We start from the raw sequence: 11499 nt of genomic DNA, 5'->3' as shown, positions 1-11499 counted from the left end.
ACCCCCCTACCCCCCCACCCCCACACACACCCTTGACAACATTTGTTGTTGTCTTCTTGAGGATAGTCTTTCTGACTGGGGTAATAGAATATCAGCGTAGTTTGTATTTTTTTATGTGTAAGGATGTTGAAATTTCTTCATGAACTTATTAGCCATTAGTTCTCATCCTGAGAATAAGCCATTCAATTTGTTTGGCTATTTATTAATTGGATTATTTATTCTTTTGATATTTAATTTTTAATTAAATATATAGTCCTTATATTAAATATAGTCCTTATATTATTCTGTTATTCACTAAATAACAAGAAAAGATTTTTTTCTACTTTTCTAAGGCTTTTCTTTTGGTTCTGGCAACTCTTTACTGTGCTAATGCCTTTTCTTTGATGTAATCCCATTTGTTAATTTTTGTTTTATTTCCTGAGCAATGGGGGCTCTCTACAGAAAAGTATTACTTATGCCTGTATCTCCAAGAATTTCCCTAGGTTTTCCTCTAGCAATTTCATATTTTCAGATTTTGCACTAAGATCTTTGATACTGATTTTTTCATTAAAAATTATTCTTATCTTTAAGTAGTTGTACAAAGGATATGCCATTTAGCAAAGCAGTTGATGGATATACCTTTTTTCTCTTTTTCTGGATTTTTTATTATCTTTAGCTAGACAAAGGAGTCACCATTCACCAAATATTGCTATGATTTGATATGAATCTTTGGAATTGATATTTGAACAGGATGTGAGATCATGGTCTTGTTTCAGTCTTCCACAGAGGAATAACCAGCTTTCCTTAACACTATTTTTTGAAGAGACTGTCTTTTCTCCATTGTAGGTTTTTTGCTGTCATTGCCAAAAAGTCCATTTGAGCTTTGACACTGTCTAGAATAATATCATGTTCCTCTGGGAAATCTGCTCTTTTATATTTCCCATTACTTGTTTCTATTTTCTCCAGCACTCTCATCCCTACTGCCTACATCCTTCCCCTGCTGTGTGATGCCCTTGTACCCTGCTCCACAGAAAAAAAAAAAACAGAAGTCACCATGTGGGAACCCCTCAACTTCCCATCAGTAAACCCACACCTGACTTCATCTCTCTTTTGTTCTGTGTTCATCCTCTCTCCTTTCGGTGACCTCCTCTTCCAGCTGGGGCTGGCTGTCATCCCACACACACCTTTCATATTATCATCTCCTACCTTGAATCATCTACTCTCCCTCTCTCTCTCTCTCTCTCTCTCTCTCTCTCTCTCTGTGTGTGTGTGTGTGTGTGTGTGTATGTGTGTGTGTCTCTGTCTCTCTCTCTCTCTGCTAGCTCATCATTCATTAACCTTTGATATATTCCAAAAGTCCCAGACCCAACTTACCTCCCCTTTCAGCACTGTTTTCCCCTATACATTCAATGACTCATATTGCCGTCTTCTATCATTCATGTCCATCTCACTTTCCAAATATTCCAAATACAGTTTTACTCTATAAAGGTATCACTTCTCAGTGTCTTCATTTACAATAGCCATTAGTTTGTACCAATGGACCTCTTTAAAGATAATTATAAAAATTTAAATTAAAATTAAAACAAAGTATGAGCTCTGGACCAATAGTATCTATATCACCTAGGAAATTGTTCAAAATGCAAATTAATCAGATCCCATTCCAGTCACACTAGTTCAGAAACTCTAGAAATATAGTGTAGTTTGGGTTTCCAGACTCAGCAAATAAAATACTAGGACATCACCTAGCACCAGTGACTCACACCTGTAATCTAGCTACTCTAATGATTGCAATTCAAAGCCAGCCTGGGGAAGGAAAGTCTGGGAGACTATTATCTCCAATTAAGCACTCCTCCAAAAAAAAGTTAGAAGTGGAGCTGGGGTTCAAGTGGTAGAATTAGAAGTGAGGCTGTACCAGTTTACATCTCTGCCAACAATCCATAATGGTTCCCATCTCTTCATATCCTTGTTATATTTATCTGTTTTCTGAATACCTGAGACTGAAAAAAAGAAATTAATTTCTTACAGTTCTGGAGACTGAGAAGTCCAAGGTCAAGAAGGATTTCCCTTCTCCATTGCGTACATCGAATTATTCCCATCATGTGATGGGAGGATTCAGATAGTGAGATAGGGCAAGCATCCAAGAGAGACCTCACGCTTATAACAAAGCCATCCACTGACAATTAATTTATCAACATATTCATCCATGAGTTCATTAAACCATGAGAGCAGAGCTCCTTATGGCCCAATCTCCTCCCAAGCTCTGAAAATACTATCATGTGACACATAAATTCTAAAGAACAAATGTTTAAACTATAACACTAGGTAACAATTTTAAAGATTTTTAATTGCAATTTTAATAAGCATGAAGTCAAATCTTACATTACTCTAAAATTTTTCACTAATAATGAATATATACTAATTAATAATAAGTATGTTTTCATGTGCTTATTGTCTATTTTCATAACTTCATTGGAGAAATAACTATCAATTATTTTGCTCCTTTTGGATTGAGCGATTTACTGTTGTTGAGTTTTACGAAATTCCTTATCAGATATATGCAAGTGTTTCCTCTGGTTTTGTACACTCTTTTTACTCTCTTCATGGGGTCCTTTGCTATTCAGAAATCTTTAATTTTGATGAAATTCTACCTTTTTCTACTATTTTTGTCTTATGCTTTTAGTGTCATATCCAAGAAATATAACCAAATCACTGTCCTGATCTGTTTCTATTGTATTCTAAGAACATATTAGTTTTGGTTCCTATGATAAAGTCTTTGACTCACTTAGATATATGACATAAAGAGCCAAATTTATTCCTTTGCATTGGTATATTCAAATTCTCAGAATTGTTTTTTAAAACTTATTTTCCCCTTCTGAATGTGCTTATCATCCTTGTCAAAGCTTATTTGACCATACATGCAACCTTATTACTGGGAATTGTATTCTAGTCCACTGGTTTATATGTCTTTTTGTTTTCTTTTTCCTTTTTTCTTTGGGATACTAGAGTTTGAACACACTACTTGAGACATGCCCAAACCCTTTTTGCTTCTGTTATTTTTCAGATAGAGTGTCATGCTTTGGTCTAGGGCTAACTAACCTCAGACCATGATCCTCCTACTTCTGCCTCCCAAGTATTTTGGATTACAGATGTGTGCCAACATTTCTAGCTTATTTATTGAGATAGAGTCCTACCAACCTTTTCTCAGGCTAGCCTTAAACCACAGTCTTCTGAATCCAGAGTGGTATGAGCCACCATGGCTGTCCTCTGTGTCTGTCTTTATGGCAGTGCCAGACTGCTATAATTATTATAGCCATACAGTAAATTTTGATAGCAGAAAGTTTAAATCTTACAACTCAGTCTTCATTTTCAAGATTGTATTGGATATTTGGTATCCTTAGGATGGATTTCTCTATGATAAACACAAACAAACAATTCATGACCACTACACCAGTATGGAAGAACATACGTAAAGAAATCCTACAAACAGAAGAGGAAGATAAATGTAACAATGAAAATGCAGGAAAGAATAAATCTTCTAGATGCGTAAATAAACAAATTAGAAAGAATTAAATACTACAAACCAGAAAAGTGGTAGAAATTGTTACATAACTTTCAATAATACTTCTGAATGTTAATGGTCCCAATTTCAATCAAAGACAAAAGACTAGAAGATTGGGTTGTAATAAAGCAAAACACAATCTTTTATTGCCTACAAGAAATATATCTCACTGATAAAGAAAAATATGGGTTTAGGGTAAAAGGATGAAAACAGATTTTCCAAGTAGACTTCTGGGAAGATGGTGGCATCGTCACAGGTAAATGCCCTAGGCGTCTCTGACCAAACAGAGATGTAGGGTTCCAGCACACACTTCACCTCAAGAGATCCACAGAGATCAAACTTTAAACAGAGAGACTCATTCTAATACAGAAGAAATCTACAGAAGAAATCTCACCTTGGAAACACAAAAGCAGAAAACAGTGAATATTTAAGAGACATTATGCGGACCCCACTGAGTGGCTGCCGGGGAAGGTCCACATCACCGCAGGCAGCAGGAGGAGATCCAGGAGGACACATCTGAAGCGCCACCAATCAAACTTTATACAGAGGACCCATCTAATACTGAAGATACCACACCACACCTCATTAAGGACAGAAAACAGAGCAGATCTCAAAATCAGCATGCGGAAGTGGCTGCTGCTACACAGGACAGAGGAGAGAGACGCACCTGAAGCACCACACCATTGGGGGAAGACCAAGAAGAGGGGTTTGAGACGGCCACACTCCAGAGGCCACTCACCAAGACTCGGCTGGCCAGCTCAACACGGGCTCCAGAATCTGTGATTACTCCGTCAAGGACCCCTCCCTTGGAGACCAGTTCCCTGGGGTGACCCAAAGTGTCCTGACTGAATGCCCTGCCTGAGAGGGAGGGAACATAATTGAAGAGGGCAAAGATCCAAACTTTTCCCACACTTTCCGTGGCTACCCAGTAAGACTCCTGGGACACAGCTCCACGCTTGCCCCAGCAAACTGCAACTCCCAACTCTCCCCTAAACTCCCCCCAGCGGACAGTAACACCCCTAGGAGAGGCATGCAGCCAGGGAGACACCTGGGAAAACAACACCAGCACCCACCCCTACAGGAAAGAAGGCTTAAAACTATTATATCCCCCATTTCATCCCCCAACCCAGCATCCCTGATGGGAACAGCTGCATATAGCTCCAGTAACAACTAGAATCAAATTACAACTTGAAATTAAGGATCTACCTCTAAAGGTGTCCTAACTCTGGCCATTTCCATAGAAACTGCAGGATAGGACAGCCCTGATCTCTGACACACTGAGCAGAGAGCCTTTTATTTTTCTTTTCTATTTTTCTCAGTTTTTAGAGAATGCTAATCTCTAAGTTGAATGTTCCAGGTCTACTGATAGGATGATTTGAAATATGAGCTTATGCAATTTATAATCTGTAATATTATAATTTGTAATAGACACACATATAATATCCTACTCTTCCTTATATCACCTTTCTCTATATATAAGTACAGCTAAAATTTGACAAGAGACAGCAATTACCTTAGTCCTTTTAGAGAAGACAGCATTAGGGTTCAGAGAGTTTAACCCAATTTCTCTCTATTTGACTCCTTCAATATAGAATATAAGGTTTTTTTTCACTTCTTCTTTTCTCTTTCCCTTCCTTTTATTTTTCCCTTCTCCTTCTCTTTCATCTTCTTCCTCACTTATATCCTCCACCACACTCATTCCCTTTCTTTCTCCTCTAGCTCTCCTAAAACTTATACCACCTCACTCAAATACATCCCTGAAAACTACCCACCCCATCATAATGTTACCTCACAATATCAATACTTTCATCTGAAAGTCAAATTTTTATAGTACAATTCCACAGCACAACTAAACCCTATATTGCCCCCCAATGATCCCTAAAAGCCCTAAACCCAGGTAAGCAAATCTCAACAAAGGGACAGAGTACCAGCTGCCTAGTCAACCAAGAAAACAAGAAACAGCTTATGTAGAAGATCACAGATTCCCAAAAGATAAAACCAAAATGGTCTTCCAATGGGCAGAACACACCATAGAAATACTAGAAATATGCAATTTCAAGGAAATACAATGAAAATAACAAAACAACAGAGCAGGAAATAAGGAACTAGAAGACATGTCACAAGATGTGCAAAAGAATTGCTGATAAATTTAATTAATGAAACATTTGAAATTATACACAAGACAAATTATGAGCATGAGCATGATGAGACTAACCAAAGAATACTGGAAGAATTCATGGAGACCACAAGCAAGAAGCTAAATGAAGTCCAACAGATGACAGAGTCCAGTGAAAAAGCAGCCACCCAGTTAAAGATTAAGGAAAATACAAACAAACAAATCAGTGATATAGAGAGATCCTTAGAAATCCTAAAAAAGACCTTAAAAAGAGATAGAAGCCCTCAGAAATGAGCAAATAGAAAACTGAATAGATGTGGCTGAATAGATGAGGCAGAAGACAGAGTCTCAGATTTGGAAGACCAACAGACAAAACTGAACAGATCAACTAACAGGAGGTTATTATACAGAACAAATTTAAAAAACAAGAAAGAAGCCTTCAAGAATGACATGATAATGGTAGGGGGAAAGCAAAGGAGGAAATAACAATGCTCAATAAGAAATGTACTCATTACCTTACTCATGTAACTGTAGCCTTCCTGTACAGTATCTTTACAAAAAAAATATTAAAAAAGAATTACAAGACTCAATCTGGAGACCAAATTTAAGGCTGATGGGTTTCCAGGAAGGGGAGGAAGAGATTTTCAAGGAGATAGGAAACATTTCACAGAATCCTAGCAAAGAACTTCCCAAATGTCCAAAAGGAAAGGCCTATTCAGATACAAGAAGCATTTAGGACACCCAACAGGACAGAACAGAACAGAACATCCTACTACTACATTATAATTCACACGGAATTAATAAAACCCAAGGAAATGATCCTAAAAGCTGTCAGAGAAAAGATTGACTACTTATAAGGAAAAACCAGTCCAAAGAACCACAGATTTCTCAGCAGAGACCATGAAAGCAAGAAGAGCCTGTCATGATCTAGTCCAAAAACCTAAAATCAAACAATTATCAACCCAGAATATTACAGCCAGCAAAGCTCTCCTCATAACTGAAGAACAAATTAATACATTCCATAACAAAGAAAAATTAAGACAATTCATATCTACCAAACCAGCACTCCAAAAAATACTTAAAGATGTCCTTCATTAAAAAATGTCCTTCAACTTAAAGATGGCCTTCAACAAGAATATTATGTTGGCAGAGAAAATACCCCTTAACAGAGAATCAGATAAATATAATAAGAATAGATGAGTCATAGACAGACATTACCAGATCCCTCTCAGTCCTAACCCTCAATATCAAAGACAGACTGACTACTTGAATCAAAAAGCAAGACCTTTGTTTTTCCCCTAGTATGCCTTCCCTCCCATCTCCACAACTACATAAAAACAAAGGAGGAGGCAACAATACTTCATAAGAAATGTACTCATTACGTTGTTCATGTGATTGTAACCCCTCTGAATAGTATTTTCACAATAAAAATCTTATTTAAAAAAAAAGCAAGACCTGTCCATCTGTTGTCCACAAAAGACACACCTTGGCAACAAAAGCAAACACATTCTCAAAATGAAAGGTTGGAATAAAATTTTCCAAGCAAATGGCCCCAATAAACAGGCCAGAGTAGCAATCCTAATATCAGATAAAATAGACTTCAAATTAAAATTAGTAAAGAAAGATAAACAAAGTCATTACATACTAATAAAGGGAACTCCATTACAAGAAGACATGACAATTGTAAATATGCCCCAAATGCTGGAGCACCCAACTTCATCAAACACATACTACTTGACAACTTCAACACATCGTTGTTACCTCTAGATAGATCATCTAGGAAAAAAACTCAACAAAGAAAGCTCAGACCTAAATAACTTCATCAACCAACTAAATTTAACAGACATCTACAGATTCTTTCACCCAAAGCATCAGAATATACATTCTTCTCAGTAGCCCATGACACATTCTCCAAAATAGGACATATGTTAGGTCACAAGCAAACATGTGCAAATTTTAAAAATTGAAATTATCCTCTGCATCCTATCAGAGCACAATGGAATAAAATTGGAGCTCAATAGCAAAAGCCATAACGGAAAACTCTTTAACTCATGGAGACTGAATAACACATTGTTGAATGATCAGTGGATCATCGAGATTAGAAGGGAAATTCAAATACTTGTGGAATTTAATAAAAATAAGCACAGAAAATTCTAGCTCCTCTGGGATACAGCAAAGGCAAAGCTCAGAGGAAAATTTATAGCTCTGAGTACTTACATGAAGAAACTGGAGAAAACTCAAACCCACACTTTAATGATGTACCTCAAGCTCCTGGAAAAGCAGGAACAAGCCAAATCCCAAAGGAATCAAATAATAAAAATTAAATCAGAAATAAACAAATTAGAGAAATAAAAAATACAAAGAATCAAGAGAACACAGAGCTGGTTTTTTGAAGAAATTAGCAAAATTGACAGACCCTTAACAAATTTGACTAAAAAGAAGGGAATACACTAAATTAATAAAATCAGAGATTAAAATGGGAACACCACAAAAGCAATATGAAAGATTCTGAATATTATTAGGGAATTCTTCACAAACCTTTATGCCAATAAATTGAGAATCTAGGAGAAATGAAAGCATTGCTAGAGAACACTGATATCCCCAAAGTGAACTAAGTAGATTTACCTCAACATAATAGACCATAGTAAATAATGAAATTGAAATGGCAATAAAGGACCTTCCATCCAAGAAAAGCCCAGGACCAGATGGTTTCACAGCTGAATTCTATAAGGTCAAAGGAGAATTCACTCCCATGCTCCTCAAACTGCTCAATGGAATAGAAAGGGAAAGATCACTACCAAACTTATTCTATGAAGCCAGCATAATGCGCATCTCAAAACCAGATAAGGACCCATCAAAAAGAGAAAACTATCGACCCATGTCTTTGATGAACATTGATGAACTCCTCAACAAAATTTTGGCCAGTTGGCCAACTAACAAAAAAAAAAATCACACATAACAATCAGACAGGTTTCTTTGCAGAGTTGCAAATCTGGTTCAATATACATGTCAATTAATGTAATTCAACCCCTCAACAGAAGCAAGGACAAGAACCACATGATCTTCTCAACAGATGCAGAAAAGCATTTGATGAGATCCAACACCCCTTTATGATAAAAGCTCTGGAAAAGCTAGGAATCCATGGAACATTCCTCAATACAATAAAGGCTATAGATGACAGACAAACCTACAGTCAGCATTATACTTAATGGTGAAAAGCTAAAACCATTCCCTCAAATATCAGGAACAAGACAAGGATGCCACTCTCTCCACTCCTCTTTAACATAGTGCTGGAATTCCTCGCAAGAGAAAGACAGAAAGAGCATCCAAATAGGGAAAGAAGAAGTAAAGCTAGCCCTCTGTGGACATGATCCTGATTCCTCATCCAAGCTACTTGAGTTGATTCAAAACTTTGGCAAAGTAGCAGGGTATAAAATCCACCCTCAAAAATCAGTAGCCCTTACCTTTACCCAGCCAGTGCCCGTGCTCAACTCAGTGCTCGGCTTTGAGCTGTGTCTGCTTCTGCACCCGACTGCCTGGCCTGGAACAAAAAGAAAAACTTACCGTGTGGAAGGGGACACTCACACCTTACAGTTCTACATCGATGAGGCGGGTGCTGAGACTTTGGTTTTGAAGAGCAGTAACACCTTGTGCTTGGAATAACCCTCCGCCCAGAAGCCCCAGCCGCTCTGTCCCGCGTGGCTGTGTACTGAGGGCCCTGGGTCACCCTGCGCTGGGCCGCTCTCGCCTTCCTCCCCATCCTCGCTCCAGCACCTGGTGCCTTGCAGGCGGGTGCTCCTGAGCCTCCTGGCCTCTCTGCCTCGTCAACCAGCACAGTCAGCCACACAGCCACCCCGAGTGGGAGTGTCAGGGAACGTGGCAGGTGGGAAGGTTGAGGAGGGGCAGTGGTGGTTTGGGAGGCCTCTTGCAGGTCGGTCGGGGCCCAGCCCCATGGGCTGTTAGTGAAGAGAAGCTGGTCAGGAGCCTTCTTACCAGATCCTGGCTGTCAGGCCCCTTTGATTAAAGACCGCTGGGTCTTTCGCTTTTCCAGTCCTGGGCCGCCTCCATCCCCCTCCCAGCTCCATCTCCCTCCCAGCTCCTGTACCTCTGGTCTTATCTTGTGAAAGCTGCTGTGGAGACCTAGTGCTGTACATAGGGCATTTTTGTAAATGTGAAATAACCTCATATGTTGAGTTTTGTATGCAGAGACACTAGTATTGTTATTTTGGCCATTTTTATATTCAAAATAAAGAAATAACATTTAAAAGAAAATCAGTATCCTTTCTGTATGCCAACAATGAAAAGAGCAATGCTGAAATCAGGAAGGCAACTCAATTTGCAATAGCCTCAAAAAAAAAAAAAAACTAGGAATTAGCTTAACAAAAGATGTAAAAAACTTTAAAACTCTGAAAAAAGAAACTGAGGCAGACTTTAATGGAAAAAAAATCCCATTCTATTGGTTTGGAAGAATTAACATAGTAATAAAAAATCCGTAGGCCTTCTAGCATGGGGCAAAACTTCCTAAATCAAGATTCAGAATCCCAACAAATTGAAGAAAGACTGGATAAATGAGATTGTATCAAACTGAAGAGCTTCTGTGTAACAAGGAATATAACTGCCAAGATAAATAGAAAGCCCACAGAATGGGAGAAAATCTTCACTAGTTATGAATCAGACATATATATACTTACAGCTCAAACACAAAGAAATGAGATTGACATGGTAATAAGGAGTCTCCCAGAAAGATAAGACCAGACCAGAGGGATTCACTATTGAATCCTACTAGACTTTTAAAAAGGTAATCCCTAAGATTCACAAACTATTCTACAAACTAGAAACAGAAGGAACACTACCAAACTTATTCTGTGGCACCACAGAATATCTTGACATCAAAACCATGTATGTACCTGACATAAAAAAGGTAAGCATATTGATCAATTTCCCTTATACACAGAGATACAAACAGTCACAATGAAATATTTACAAATCAAATTCAACATCACAATAAGAAGATCATGTACCATGTTCCAGCTGTTTTCATTCTAAGAAGACAAGAATGGTTCAACATAAATCAATAAGAATAATGCAGAAAGTAAACAGAATTAAGGGGGAAAAAAATCACCTAATCATCTTAGTTGACATAGAAAGCTTTTGACAAAAGTTATCACTCCTTCATGGTAAAAAAAAAACCCTTCAAAAATTAAAAAGAAGGTACTTCAAGATAATAAAGGCTGTATATGATTAAAACATCATACGAAATGGGGAAAAACTAAAAACATTTCCTCTATATTAGGAATGACACAAATGTGTCCATTATCCTCACTCATTTTATAGACTGTTCTAGAGTTCTTAGTCATGCAATAAAACAGAAGAAATAATAGAGCTGTAAACAGAAAAAGAAAAACAAATGATCACATTTTGCAGATGATATTATCCTATACTCAAAAGACCCTGAGGACTCCACCAATGCTCTCAGATACAAGGAATGATAAAAATGTCCTTCTCCAATGCCACACAAGAACAGTTACTGTCATCCTAAATCCCTGCACTGGTTTAAATCTTGCAGGAAGCGTGGGCTTATCCTGTGGCTGGAACTGCCAGTCTGACACCAGGAATGCCTGGATTACTATGTGGTTGTGGTTTTGGCTTCCCCTTCTACCACCCTGGGAAGCCAAGGTTAGAACCATGAACTGTTTCCTTCTCTGCACCTTCGTATTTTTCTGTAGTGTTCTGGCTCACCTGCCACCTCTTTTGTGATACCTATTGCTCTTCCTCTCTTTCTGTCTTCAGAATAGTGTCTCCTGTGTTACCCTGATTCTTCTCATTCATAGAGTCAGAGGATCTA

This window comes from Dipodomys ordii, unplaced genomic scaffold, assembly GCF_000151885.1.
Source record: "Dipodomys ordii isolate 6190 unplaced genomic scaffold, Dord_2.0 Scaffold9, whole genome shotgun sequence".
Taxonomy (NCBI): Eukaryota; Metazoa; Chordata; class Mammalia; order Rodentia; family Heteromyidae; genus Dipodomys; species Dipodomys ordii.
The sequence above is the reverse complement of the archived record's forward strand: the minus strand, read 5'-3'. Positions refer to the sequence as shown.